Below are 13,437 nucleotides of genomic sequence, written 5' to 3'. Positions count from 1 at the left end.
GGTCGTCCAATTGAAATAGGAACCTAACTAGTTAACGATGTTACATCTAGTGGTTACTATTTCACGATCCAATCTTATACAAACTCATTGCATAGAATACCCCCACCCGCATTCACCTACATGAATGCGTTGGATCATTACATTTGTATCAAATACAAATTGGGTTGTATCCATAGTATTACTAGGATAATGTAACTGACCTTATCTCTATACCATAGACCCTTTAAGTTATATCTTAAACATTGATCCTTGTATGACTCCATATACAGTTCAAGACTCATAAAACAGCATTGGATGTTAGTTTATTGGATTTATGGTTATTATGACAAAATTGAACACAATACAAGCAATAATATTTATTGAATTAACATCCATAACTCTTTATTGATGACGATCAATTAATAACAATTACTATCTACGAGTTTTAGGGCATAAAATCCAACACACGAGACATCTACATTGTATAATCTAGGGCAAGTGGGAGATGTATAATGAGTATATAAATTCCCTAGTTTATTATATTTATTTAACATTCCCGTTGTTTTGGAGTATTGATATTATGTACATCCCTCTAACTAGAGTTTTAGTTCAAATTGGAGTTTGTTGGGTTTTATACTCTAAAACTCGTAGATAGAAAATGTAAATAGTTAACTGTCATCAATAAAGAGTTATTCGATGTTATTTCAATAAGTGTTATTGATTGTGTTGAATTTGTTTTGTTTTAATAACCCTAAATCGAATAAACTAATATCCTAGGTTGTCTTATGAGTCTTGAAATATATGTGGAGACATACAAAGATCAATGTTCAAGATACAACCTAAAGGGTCTATAGTATAGGGATAAGGTTGGGTACTTTATCCTTGTGACACTATGGATACGATCCACTTTGTATTTCATAAAAATGTAATGATCCAACTCGTTCATGTAGGCAACATGCAAGTGGAGGTATCCTACGCAATGAATTTGTATAAGATCGGACCACGAAATAGTAACCTCTAGATGTAACTCCATTGACTAGTTAGGTTTCTATTTCAATAGGGTGACCTGGACCACTTAGTCTTAATCATGAGTCTATTATGAACTTCAGTGCACGAGGGATTGTCCTTTGATTTGTATGGGTGAGAGTGGCCAGTTCGCCGACTCAATATGCCTATTTTAAGGACAAAACCGAGTGAGGAGTTGAGAACATAATAGTACAAGATGGATATCACTCATTCCCGATAATAGGGTAAATAGATGAGTGTTTCCTTAAGTGGTATTTCCAGAACTTGAACAAAGAGTCCTACCCTCTCACTGGCCCAAAAGGGGTTTCTATTTAATGGTTAGACCATAAACATGTTGTTCATTAGAGAAGCACTGGTACTTAAGGATAAAGAAGTAACCCAAGGGTAAAATGGTAATTTTGACTCAGTTGGTGTTACAAACACTTGTGAAGGATTAACTTGTTGTTATTGGTCTATATCTGTGGGCACAAAAATATATCTATAGTGAGAAGAGTGCAACTGTGAGTTTTTAGTGGAATGTACCCACAGTTAATGAATATTGATTAATGAGGTTAGTGAGTTTAGCCAATTAACCTCATATTGTTGGAGCTTCTGATATGTAGGTCCATGAGATCCCCTTTCTAGCTCGTAAAGAAAATTGAGGTAATTATGTCTTGAATAAAGCTTGAAATGTCCAAATTCACTTAAGGAAATAGTATAATGTATAATGATATATTATAATATAAAGTTTATATTCTAATTAAACTTTATAATATAATATAAATTTAATTTTGGATATGCTTCAAAAATTAATTTACTAGAGAATTAAATATTTGAATGAATTTAAATATTAAATTAATATGAATTGGGTTCATATTAAAACTATCGATTAACATTAATACATATTAGATGTACATTAAAACTATAGGTTATGAGAAAAATACAATTGAATGTGATTAACGTGTAGGTTAAATTTTGTATGATATTTAATTTGGTATTAATTGAAAGACTAATTAATTATTAATTTAATTTAATTAATTCGATTAAAATTGGGTCTATTTTTAAATATAAAAAAATGAAGCAAAAATTTTTAAAATATAGCAAAATTTTAGACACTGATAGAAGTCTATCGGTGTTTATCAACGTCTATATTGATAGTTATAAAATTTTGTTATATCTTGTAAATATTTTCAACAGTTTTACCATTTGAAATAATTTTCCCTAAAATTATAGGTTATGTGACAGATTTTTCATTTAAATATGATTTAAATGAAATCATTGATTAAATTAGATTTAATTAATTATTAATCTAATTAACTATTAATTATTTTAAATTAATTAATTAAATTGATTGATTTTTTTTAGCTCCCACGTAGGGAGTTATAAAAAACGTGGGATAGCTCCCACATTTTCTCTCTCTCTCCATTGGTTGATATACCTGCAAAACATAAGTTCTGTGGAATGCGATTCTCTTTATAGAAGGGTTCTGTGTAAAAGAAATTCTCTCATTTCTTCCCAATTAGATTTTTTATTCCCACAAACCAATACCTAAATTCTTAGAGAATAGGTAGGTTTTTGAATTGGTGGTGTTCGTGAAATCCATCCCAAAGGCATAAACTTTTTTCATTCGAATCATCAACGAAAGTAAGTGTTCTTTCTTTTCTCTATAGGATTGAATTCCTAATTGTAATGCATGCCTAACCTAAAAATTTTACAGTAGATTTAATTATTTTAAGTCTCTGTGATATTCTATTTTTTCCAGTGTATTGGTATTTCAAATTCTCAATTGATTTCGAGTTAGGTCTTGATTATTCCGCTGCGTTAGGGCTTTTATCCCTATACTTTAACCTCCACCGGACAACCTCTGTTTAACCCCTTGGTTTTTTTATTACAAATTTAGTACACAGTTCACCATTTTCAACCAAATTTAACATAAGTTTCTTACATAAAACTCTTAAACAACCTTTAAACAACTAATCTTTGATTTTGAGCTCTAAATCCTCCCCAATAGCCCAAAATCAGCTCCACACTTTACCTTACTTAGCTTTGCCCGAATCTTCAAACAACCTTCATTTTCCCTTCAAATCCATCAACTTTCCAATCAAGATTCACCATTGCAGGCCTCTACCATCATCTTCATCAATTCCTCTGAGTTTTGGCTAAATAAACTTGAAGTTTGCATGAGAGAAATGGAAACACCGACCCAATCTTCTTCCCCTTATTTCTACAATCGACAACCACCACTTCTTTTTCAACTCATAAATTGCCAGCTCCACTTCCTTTTGTTTAATCTCATTCTTAGCCAAACCTAAGTATCAAATAATTAAAATAATTAAGAAGCATTATTCAATTACACTGAATTTTCTTTAAACAATGTGAAAAGCTTCAACCCAAAATATAATCCTCTCGGGTCTCAATTCCCTTCCTCAACATTTAGTCAAAATTTAATTCCTCTTTCCTTTCATTTCTCATCCCCTCTTCACATAAACATTTAGAAACATTTTCCCTTTTGTTCTTACATATTTTTCTAACTTAATTCCAACACTTAGGCAAAATTAGTTTCCAATTTAACATTAGACTAAACAAACACTCCCTTTTTACTTTAATTTCCCAATTTTTAACCTTAATTCAAATTATACTTACATGAGTCATTTACCCTCAAGATAGAATACTTAACACTAATTTAAACTTAGAAAAAGTAGTAAAGACTTAGGGCTTAAACCACTCCCTTCTGTTTTACTCCATTTGTCTCTCACCACGGATATTTACAGGCCTTGTTCATTGATTTATAGTTTGCAAAGAAGTTCTTTGTGCAACTTTGTCTTCTTGCAATAATTTTGGACATTCTCTTTTAAAGTGATCAGGCTATCCACATTTATAACACGAGGACAAGTATACTTCAATCTTGATATCTTAGGGTAGTTTCTTGCTCGGGTTAAGTTTCATTTAACTTAAAGTATAGATTGCAGAGAGGTTAAGTTGAGTGAAATAGGGTGTTTGGAATGGAAAAATGGTGTTAATACGATTGGTTGGATTAACTTCAAGAGAAACAGAGATTGGAAAAGCCTACGACCTGAATTAGGAGTGTGCAGGAACCAACGAAAACATGCAGTCGTCGACATCATTCGTCACATTCCAGCCCTAGCCGTCGACTCCAAGCGAAAGCGTTCACATTCATTCCGTTGACTCCAAGAGCTCCAGCCGCTACTCGATCTCGAAGTCGTTCATCGTTCATTCTTCCGGCCACCGCTCGGAGTCGTTCATCCAGCCGACGCTCGAAAGTTCCATTTTCATTTTCATTTTGTCCAACATCCAAGTTTCATCTTCCATCTCAGATATTGTTTTCCAAATTAATGGATCTATTGATTTTGATATTTTTTATTTACAAAATTGGTTTAGTTCTTTCTGTTGTGTTTAGTGGAAATTGTTTAGGGGAAAAATTGAGATTTTAGAATATCAAATTCTAGAAAATCGTTAATGTCATTTTTATTTTTTTTAACAGTTATTTTCTATGGAGGGTGTGACAAAAAATACAAGTCTGAGCACAATAAAAATGACAAGAGGAGTCACCACCCAACTCACCATCCACTGAAACAAAAATGGTGAAGAAGAATAAGGCAACTACTACGAATAAGACCTCCGGTGCATGGGAACATTTTACAAAAGTTGAAGGTAAGTCTGATTTTCCTAGATCAAAGTGTAATTATTGTGGTGTTACCTATGCATGTGATACTTAAAAGAATGGTACCAGAAACATGTTAAAGCATATTCGTATTAAGTGCAAAAAAATATCCAGGAAGAATAAATGACGCTAAACAAAAACTACTGTTTTTTGAAAAAGCAGAAAAGGAAGGAGAAGGAAATTCTAGTTTGGTTGCCACAACTTTTAGCGTCGAGAAATGTAGACTAGCACTTGCAAAATTTGTTAATGTTGAAGAGATGCCATTTAGGGTGGTTGAGTCATAAGGGTTTCATGAATATTCTAGTACTACAACCTAAATTTATTGTGCTATCACGATGGACGATTACAAGAGATTGTCTTCAACTTTACACAGATAAAAAAAAAAGTTGAAAGAATTTATTGGGAAGAAATAGTTTAAGGTTAGTTTGACGACGGATACATGGACCTCAATTCAAAATGTAGTTACATGGTTCTTACAGCACACTTTATGGATGATAATTGGAATTTACAAAAAATAATTTTAAACTTTTGCTTGATTCCAAATCATAAAGGAGAAACCATTGGGGAAAAATTTGAGAAATGTTTGTTGGATTTGGGGATAGATAATGTTTTGAGTGTGACGGTAGATAATGCTAGCTCCAATGATGTGGCCATAAATTATTTAAGAAGAAAACTGAGAAATTGGAATGGGACCATTTTAGATGGAGAATATTTGCATGTAAAATGTTCTGCTCATATTCTTAATCTCATTGTGAGGGATGCTTTGAAAGAACTCAATAATTCAATTGTTAAAACCTGACATGCAATTTGATACATAAGATCTTCACCATCTAGACTAGCTACTTTTCAAAATTGCGTGAAAAATGAGAAAATAGCTAGTAAAAATTCACTTTGTTTCGATGTTCCTACTAGATGGAATTTCACATATGTTATGTTAGACGTTGCTAAAAAATTTCAAAAAGCATTTGAAAGATTAGAAGTGGAGGATGAACAATATGCTTTGGAATTTTTGGAAAACGACGAGAAAAAAAAGAAGTGGTCCTATTATGAGTGAAAATTGGGATAATTCACGTGCTTTAATCAAGTTCTTGAAATTTCATGATGTTACTATGTGAATTTCTGCTTCATTGATTGTAACATCAAATCTCTATTTCCATGAAATGTGTTTAATTCAATAACAAATTCAAGATTATTCAATATGTGATAATCCTTTGTATTGAAATAGAAAAGGGAAGAAAGGGAAAACGCACAATTTACGTGGAAAACCCTAGGTCAGGGAGGAAAAACCAAGATATAGGAGTTCTTATTAACTTCACACATTTACAGGGTACAACAGAGCCAAATAAATAACTAAGGCACACACTAAAAATAGCAGAGAATAATAAATGACTAAAACGCCCTTAGGGCAGAATACACTACTTTCAACACTCCCTCTCAAGTTGGGGCGTAAATATCAAATGAGACTCAACTTGCTAACACAACTGTCAAAGCTTTGTCTTAGTAACCTTTTGGTGAGAATGTCAGCAACTTGTTGACTTGAAGGAATGTAGGGAATACAAATACTTCCATTATCAAGTTTTTCCTTAACGAAGTGTCTGTCTATCTCCACATGCTTAGTCCTGTCGTGTTGCACCGGGTTGTTAGCTATACTTATAACTGCCTTGTTATCACAGTAGATTCCATTTGATCATCACAGTCTTGGTGAAGGTCAGACAATACTTTCTTCAACCATATCTCCTCGCATATGCCCAGACTCATAGCTCTGTATTCCGCATCGACATTACTTCTAGTAACAACGCCTTGTTTCTTACTCACCAAGTAACTAGATTACCCCACACAAAGGTATAATACCCTGACGTTGACTTTCTGTCAGTAACAGATCTTGCCTAATCTGAGTCAGTGTATACCTCAATGCACCTCCCATCATGTTTCCTGAACATTAGGCCCTTTCCTGGAGTAGATTTCAAATACCTCAGTATTCAAGTGATCGCCTCCATATGTTCCTCACAGGGAGCCTGCATAAATTGACTAACCACACTAACAATATAGGTAATATATGGTCTAGTATGAGACAAGTAAATTAATTTTTCCACTAGATGTTGATATTGAAGGAACTCTTAAACAAGAGTATCCATGAGCGGAAGTGGATCTTTCCGATTTCATTGTGACAAAATTACCACACATACATTCTAACAAATAGATATGCATTGTAACACTAATTACAAGCATGCTTTAACAAATAATATACAAAAGACTGAGAGAAATGTACCAGTTGAAGACTTTCTTCAACCAAACTCAGTCCAACGGAAGCGAACTCCTCTACGCTCCTTATTGTCCAGCAAACAGTCGCCTACCAGCACCACAGTCATCTACACGATCGGCAGCACACAAACCAACAACAACCGGGGACGACACCACCACTCGAAGCCCTCGATATTCTCAGAGTGAGAATCTAAAGGGTGGACTTCGATGGAATTGGTAGAGGAAAGGAGGAAAAGACGATCGTGTAGTACGAACAAGCAAGTGGAAGATAGTAGAAGACTATCGTATAGTCGGGTGCTTGTCGTTTAGAAAAAAGGTACACGATCATGTAGGTTTTGCTAAGCGATCATCTAGCAAAAGGTAAACGATCGTTTAGAAAAGGTAGGCGATCGTTTAGAAATCGCGGGTGATCTTTTAGTGCGCGAGTGTGCGATCGTTTAAGACGATGGGCGCTATCGCATAGGCTCTCAATGGTAAGCGATCGTATAGATTCACACCGTGAGTGATTTTCTTGCGTTCTTTTTCGTGTGCAAAAATGAAAATAATTTTTATTTTATTCTTTTTGCGTTCTTTTTTATTTTTAACCTATAGTTTGACATCATAATATCTACTATAGTATTTTCTCCTCTACTTGATATAAATCATATTTATATCCAATTTCCTTTAAAATAATGTATCTCATTCATTTAGTCAATTGTATCATATATAATTAACCAGTTCAATTATATCATATATAATCGAACTCCCTCTTGTCAATTTGAACATTTCAAACTGAACCAAAAACTGCTTCTCAACTTTATCCAAGCTACCAAGGGGACCTTATAGACCTATGGCTCGAAGTTCCAACGGTATGTGAATAGCTGACTAAATTCTTTAGCCACGAGATCCACCATCCATTAACTGCCAGGCATTCCACTAAAGATCGACAGCTGAACTCTTCTTACCACAGATATATTTTTGAGTCCATCGAATATAACCAATCATGAATACGATGACCATTCACAGATGCTCGTAAGTACAGCTGGGCCAATTTACCATTTTGCCCCTGTAGTTACATCTCACTCCTTAGATACCACTGATCCCTCTAATGAATAATACAACATAGTCCAACTATGTGTGAACACTTCTCAAGCCAAGAAAAGGTGTGTGGCACCACATTGTTCAAGCCCTGGAATCAGCCCTTAAGAGAGTTATCTATCTACTTGCCCCTACTTCGGGGAAGGAGTGAATTCCATCTTGTGTAGCTGAGATCCCACCTCCAGAATCAGACGAACCCCTAAAGTGGTAGGTTTGAGTCGACGAACTAGCCACTTGCACCCATGCAAATCAAAGAACCGCTCTCAATGGTAGGAGTTCCCAACTCACTCAGGATTGAGGTCATGTTACCTATGGTCATCCTAGTGAAGTGAAGTCTCTGTCATGAACGGTGTTATATAAAGAGACATTAACACTTCGTGGTCAGGTCTTATACAAACTCTTTGTATACGACGCCCTCACTCGCATGTCCCCTAGACAAATGATCAGGATCAGACCATCTGTGATAAGTCACAACACTTGTAACTATTCCATAAAGCGGGCCGCATCCGTAGCGTTACCAGGATAAGATTTCCCTCCTATATCCATATACTACAGACCATTTTGGTTATCCCTTAAGACATGATCCACTTGTATATCAACACATACATGCTTAAGTTACATAAAGATAACCAGGAATTTTAGGTTTATTAGTTTGTAGTAAAGCAAATAAAATATTCAACTAAGCAAAATCAAGATGTGAAGTAAAATATCATATATTATATGTACAAGCGTTCATACATACTGTTTACAAACTACAGGACACGAGACTTTAGGGCATCAACCCCAACAGATATCTCTCTTTATTAATAGGAACTTTGTTGACAGAATCTCCCAACTTAGCATTGACTTCAACAGAAGTATCAATAGGTTTACATCCAGTCATCCCAGTTTCCTTCAACAGATCCAAAGTATATTTTCGCTGAGACACAGATATTCCCTCTTTCGATCTTGCCACTTCCATTCCAAGAAAATATCTCAAGCTTCCTAGGTCTTTAATCTCAAACTCCTCTGCCATTTTCCGCTTTAGTCTGACAATCTCAACCTCATCGTCTCCTGATAGAATGATGTCATCAATATACACAATTAAAGCTATCATCTTCCCAAATGCTGACCTTTTTGTAAATAAAGTATGATCAGAATGTCCCTGAATGAGCCATTGGGACTTAACGAAGGTGGTGAACCTATCAAACCACGCCCTTAAAGACTGTTTTAATCGATATAGGGATTTTTTGAGTTTATAGACCCGATGATCAAACTGATCTTCGAATCCAGGAGGAATGCTCATATAAACCTCTTCTTCTAACTCACTATTTAAGAATACATTTTTTACATCAAGTTGATGGAGAGGGTAGTCTTTGTTAACTGCCACTAAGAGAGGAACTTAAACTGTATTAAGTTTTGCGACTAGAGAGAAAGTTTCTGAGTAATCAATCCCATAAGTCTGAGTAAACCCCTTAACAACCAGTCTGGCCTTGTATCTATCCAGAGTTCCATCAGCTTTGTATTTAACTGTGAAGACCCATTTGCATCCAACAGTTTTATGACCTCTAGGAAGAGCTACACGGTCCTACGTTTTATTAGTCTCCAGGGCTCTCATTTCTTCCATAACGGCACCTTCTACTCAGGAATTTCCGTAGCCAAACGCACATCAGTTAGTATTACTACAATGTCTAGGTTAGTAGTGAAAGCTTTAAATCCAGGTGACAAGTTACTATACGAAAGGAAGCTATGCATGGAATACTCGGTACATGACCTAGTCCCTTTCCATAAAGCAATGGGAATGTCAAAAGAAGCATCATACTCCCTAGTTTTTCCTGGTTTCTCACTGGACTGGTGATCACCTTTGCTCAGTTGTGGCAAGTCCTTACTTTCCCCCAAAGACTCACCACTACCTGCAGTCTCGCCTTTGTCTGGACCAATCTCATCATTTTCAACTATATCGCCTTCAACACAACCATTATCATCAGAAACAGTATCAGGAACAAACGTACCTTGAGCTGGTGTCGATTTTGAGTCATGGCCAGTATTCGATGATACAACAGGGGATTCTATTTCCTTTCTAAGATTCTTTCTATAGTATGTCTTTCAGGGTACCTGTTTCATAGGGAGGACCGTATCATCTGTAGGAAAGACCAGGTAGTTTGTGGGAAGGATAGGATAATTTGTAGGGCCATTGTCACTTTGAAGAATGACAATCTTGGTTAAAACTGTGTCTCAACCATAAAATAGAGCTGTTGGAACACATATGTTACTTCTGACTTGTCTGTGAGAAGAAGCACCCACGTAAGGCGGGTGTGGTCATTAATAAATGTTACGAACCATCGCTTGCTGGTCAAAGTAGTAATAATTGAAGGACCCCAGACATCACCATGAATCAAATGGAAAGGCTGGGAAGGTTTGTAAGGCTGAAAAGGATAGGTAACTCGGTGTTGTTTCGCACGTATACACACATCACAAGATAAAGCAGAAACATCCATACTATAAAATAAGTAGGGAAATAAATATTTCATATACTGAAAATTCGAATGACCGAGACAGAAATGCCATAATAAATAGTCTTTTTCAGAAGTTGTAAATGGAGATAATAAACGAGTACTAGAATAACTCCTAGAGACAGCATTGTCAAAAGGAAATAAGTTCTCTATCATGCCAGGCAGTGCCAATCGTCATCCCCGAGCTCAAGTCTTGAAACAAAACAATATCTTGTGAGAAAATAATCTTGCAGTTTAAATCCCTAGTTATTTTACTGATAGACAACAAGTTGTAGGAAATTTTCGGGACGTGCAACACATTTTGTAAGACTAACGCTTGGAAGGGAGACAAATGACCTTTCCCTACAATTGAGGTAAAGGATCCATCTGCAATCTGAATTCTCTCATTACCAGTAAGCGGAGAATAAAAGGGAAATCGGTCCGATAAACCAGTTAAGTGATATGTTGCGCTCCAGAGTCCAATATCCAAGATTCTTTCCCCTCAATAAGGAAACTAAAGGATTGAGAGGTACCTGATTGAGCAACAGTATCGATCCCAACAATACCTAAAGCAGTTTGGTTAGCCACCTAAGACTGCAATGCAACATTAGTGGAGTCACTTATAAGAGCTCAGCCAGATTTTTTCTTGTCATTCGGCAGGCGACGTTGTCGTTCAGTGGTTTACCATGTAGCTTCCAACATTGATCCTTCGTGTGCCACGGTTTTTTGCAATGTTCGCATGTTAATCATTCAAATTTCACAAGGGGAGGGGATTTACTATTCTGCTTATCATTATCAGACCCGGACGACTTTGCACCAAAGGCAGCAGAATCAATAGAATTGGGACCGGGATTGTTCATAGCACTCGATCGATCTTCCTCCAACCGGACTTCCGAACAAACTTCCATGAGGGAAGGGACCGGTCTATGTCCCATATTCTGCTACGAACTGCATCTTTGGTGTTCAGACCAGCAAGAAAATCATAGACAAGATCGATTTCCTCTAGTTTTGTATGTTGTACACCACCACATGGACAATCCCAGATGATTTCCCGACATAAGTCCATTTCCTACCATATCAAGGATAACTTGTTAAAATATGATGTAATGTCCATGGTCCCTTATTTGCATTCATGGACTTGTTTCCATAAGGTGTATAACCGTGACATATTATGTCGCTTAGATTATAATTTCTGGACAAAATCCCAAATGTCTCGAGTGGTTGCAACATACAGGAAAGGTTTGCCTATTTGTAGTTCCATACTGTAAATCAACATCGAGTGGAGCAAGGAGTTTTCTCCTTTCCAAACAGCTCTTGAGGATCACCTGGCCTTGGTCTCGATATTGTAGAAGTATATCAGTAAGTAACGAAAGCAACAAGGATCAATAAACATTCTAATTCATTAATTTTGGCTATAAATAAAGCATGCTCATACAATAATAAGAGGGTTTCAAGTCATACCTTTGTAGAACCTCTTGAATCTCGAATTCAGCTGCAAATCTTTGCCAAATCTTCTTGTGAACCACCTCAAGATCTTTCCTACTATTCCCTTGGAGCCTTAGATTGAGTTGTGGGACTCAAAATAAGCTTGAATGAAGGGAATTTGGAGAACAAGCTCACTGTTGAAACTTGAAGAACACCTTCTTCAACCTCACAAGTTTTCAACAAAACCTCAACAAGTTCATACAGTTTGTATGTCCGATTTCCACTTCAACCTTCTTTATTTATTGCAGGACAATCATGCAATGAAGAAGGCTGAATGAAGAGCACCTCATGCTTGGAAGATTGAATCAAGAAAATGGTGGGAATTGAGTAAGCTAGTTCATGGTGAAAGTGGAATTCTCCCACTTTTCCCATTTTCAACTTTTCCATCTTTTTTCAATTTTGTTTTATAAATTGATTTCCAAAATCAATTTAGTTTTCAAAATAAAAACTTTATTAGTTTTACAAAATTAATTCATTAATTAATTTTCTAATAAAATTAATAATAAATAATTAATTAAACAATTTAATTAATTCTAATTAATTTAATATCAAATATTAAATTAATTTTACACAAATTCCACCATCATGAATCCCTATTCATGAATTTAATATTTAAATTATATTTAAATATTAATTGATTCTCCAATTCCGTTTAATTCTAAAATTAAACGCATGATTATATCACATATAATTACTAATTCCCTTAATTCTAATTTGAACGTTTCAAATTAACTTATCACGCTACTCTAAGGCTAATCTATTTACGAGCTAGTAGGAAAACCTCATGGACCTACAGATCATGGGCTCCAACAATCCGAGATTAGTTGGCTAAACTCTTTACACCGAATTAACCCTTATTCATTAACTAATGGGTCACTCCACTAAAGCCCATAGTTGCACTCCCCTCACTGTAAATATATTATATCCACTCGATATAACCATAATTAATAAGTTAAACCTTCACGGGTTGTTCGTAATAATGATTGGGTCAAATGTTTGTTTTACCCCCGAGATTACCTCTTGTTCCTTAAGACCCACTAATTCTCTAATGAACAATTGGTTTGTGATCCGATCAACAAACCGAGTAGTCAGCACTTTAGGAAACAACCTCTCTACTATCCCTAAAAGTGGGTAGGAGTGAATTCCATCTTGCACCCTATGTCTCCAGCTATCTATTCGTTCTTACCCCTGAAATTGAGGTTTATTGAGCTGGCACTGTTGAGCCAACCCTCACCTATGCAAATATAAGGATAATCCCGAATAAATAGGAGGTCATAGTTAGCTCAAGATTAAGGTCAAGTTACCTAGGTCATCGCTTTGAAATCGTCAATATTAAACAGTAAACAATGTTATAAAGTAAGAGTGACTGATTTCGTGATCCAATCTTGTACAAACCCATTGCACAGGACGCCCCCACTTCTCATGTCATAACATGTACGAATTAGGATCACATCGTCTTTACAACTCTTTGTAACA

Source organism: Benincasa hispida, chromosome 4 (genome assembly GCF_027475165.1).
Source record: "Benincasa hispida cultivar pf3 chromosome 4, pf3_genome.v1.1, whole genome shotgun sequence".
NCBI lineage: Eukaryota > Viridiplantae > Streptophyta > Magnoliopsida > Cucurbitales > Cucurbitaceae > Benincasa > Benincasa hispida.
This window is presented reverse-complemented; position numbering follows the sequence as displayed.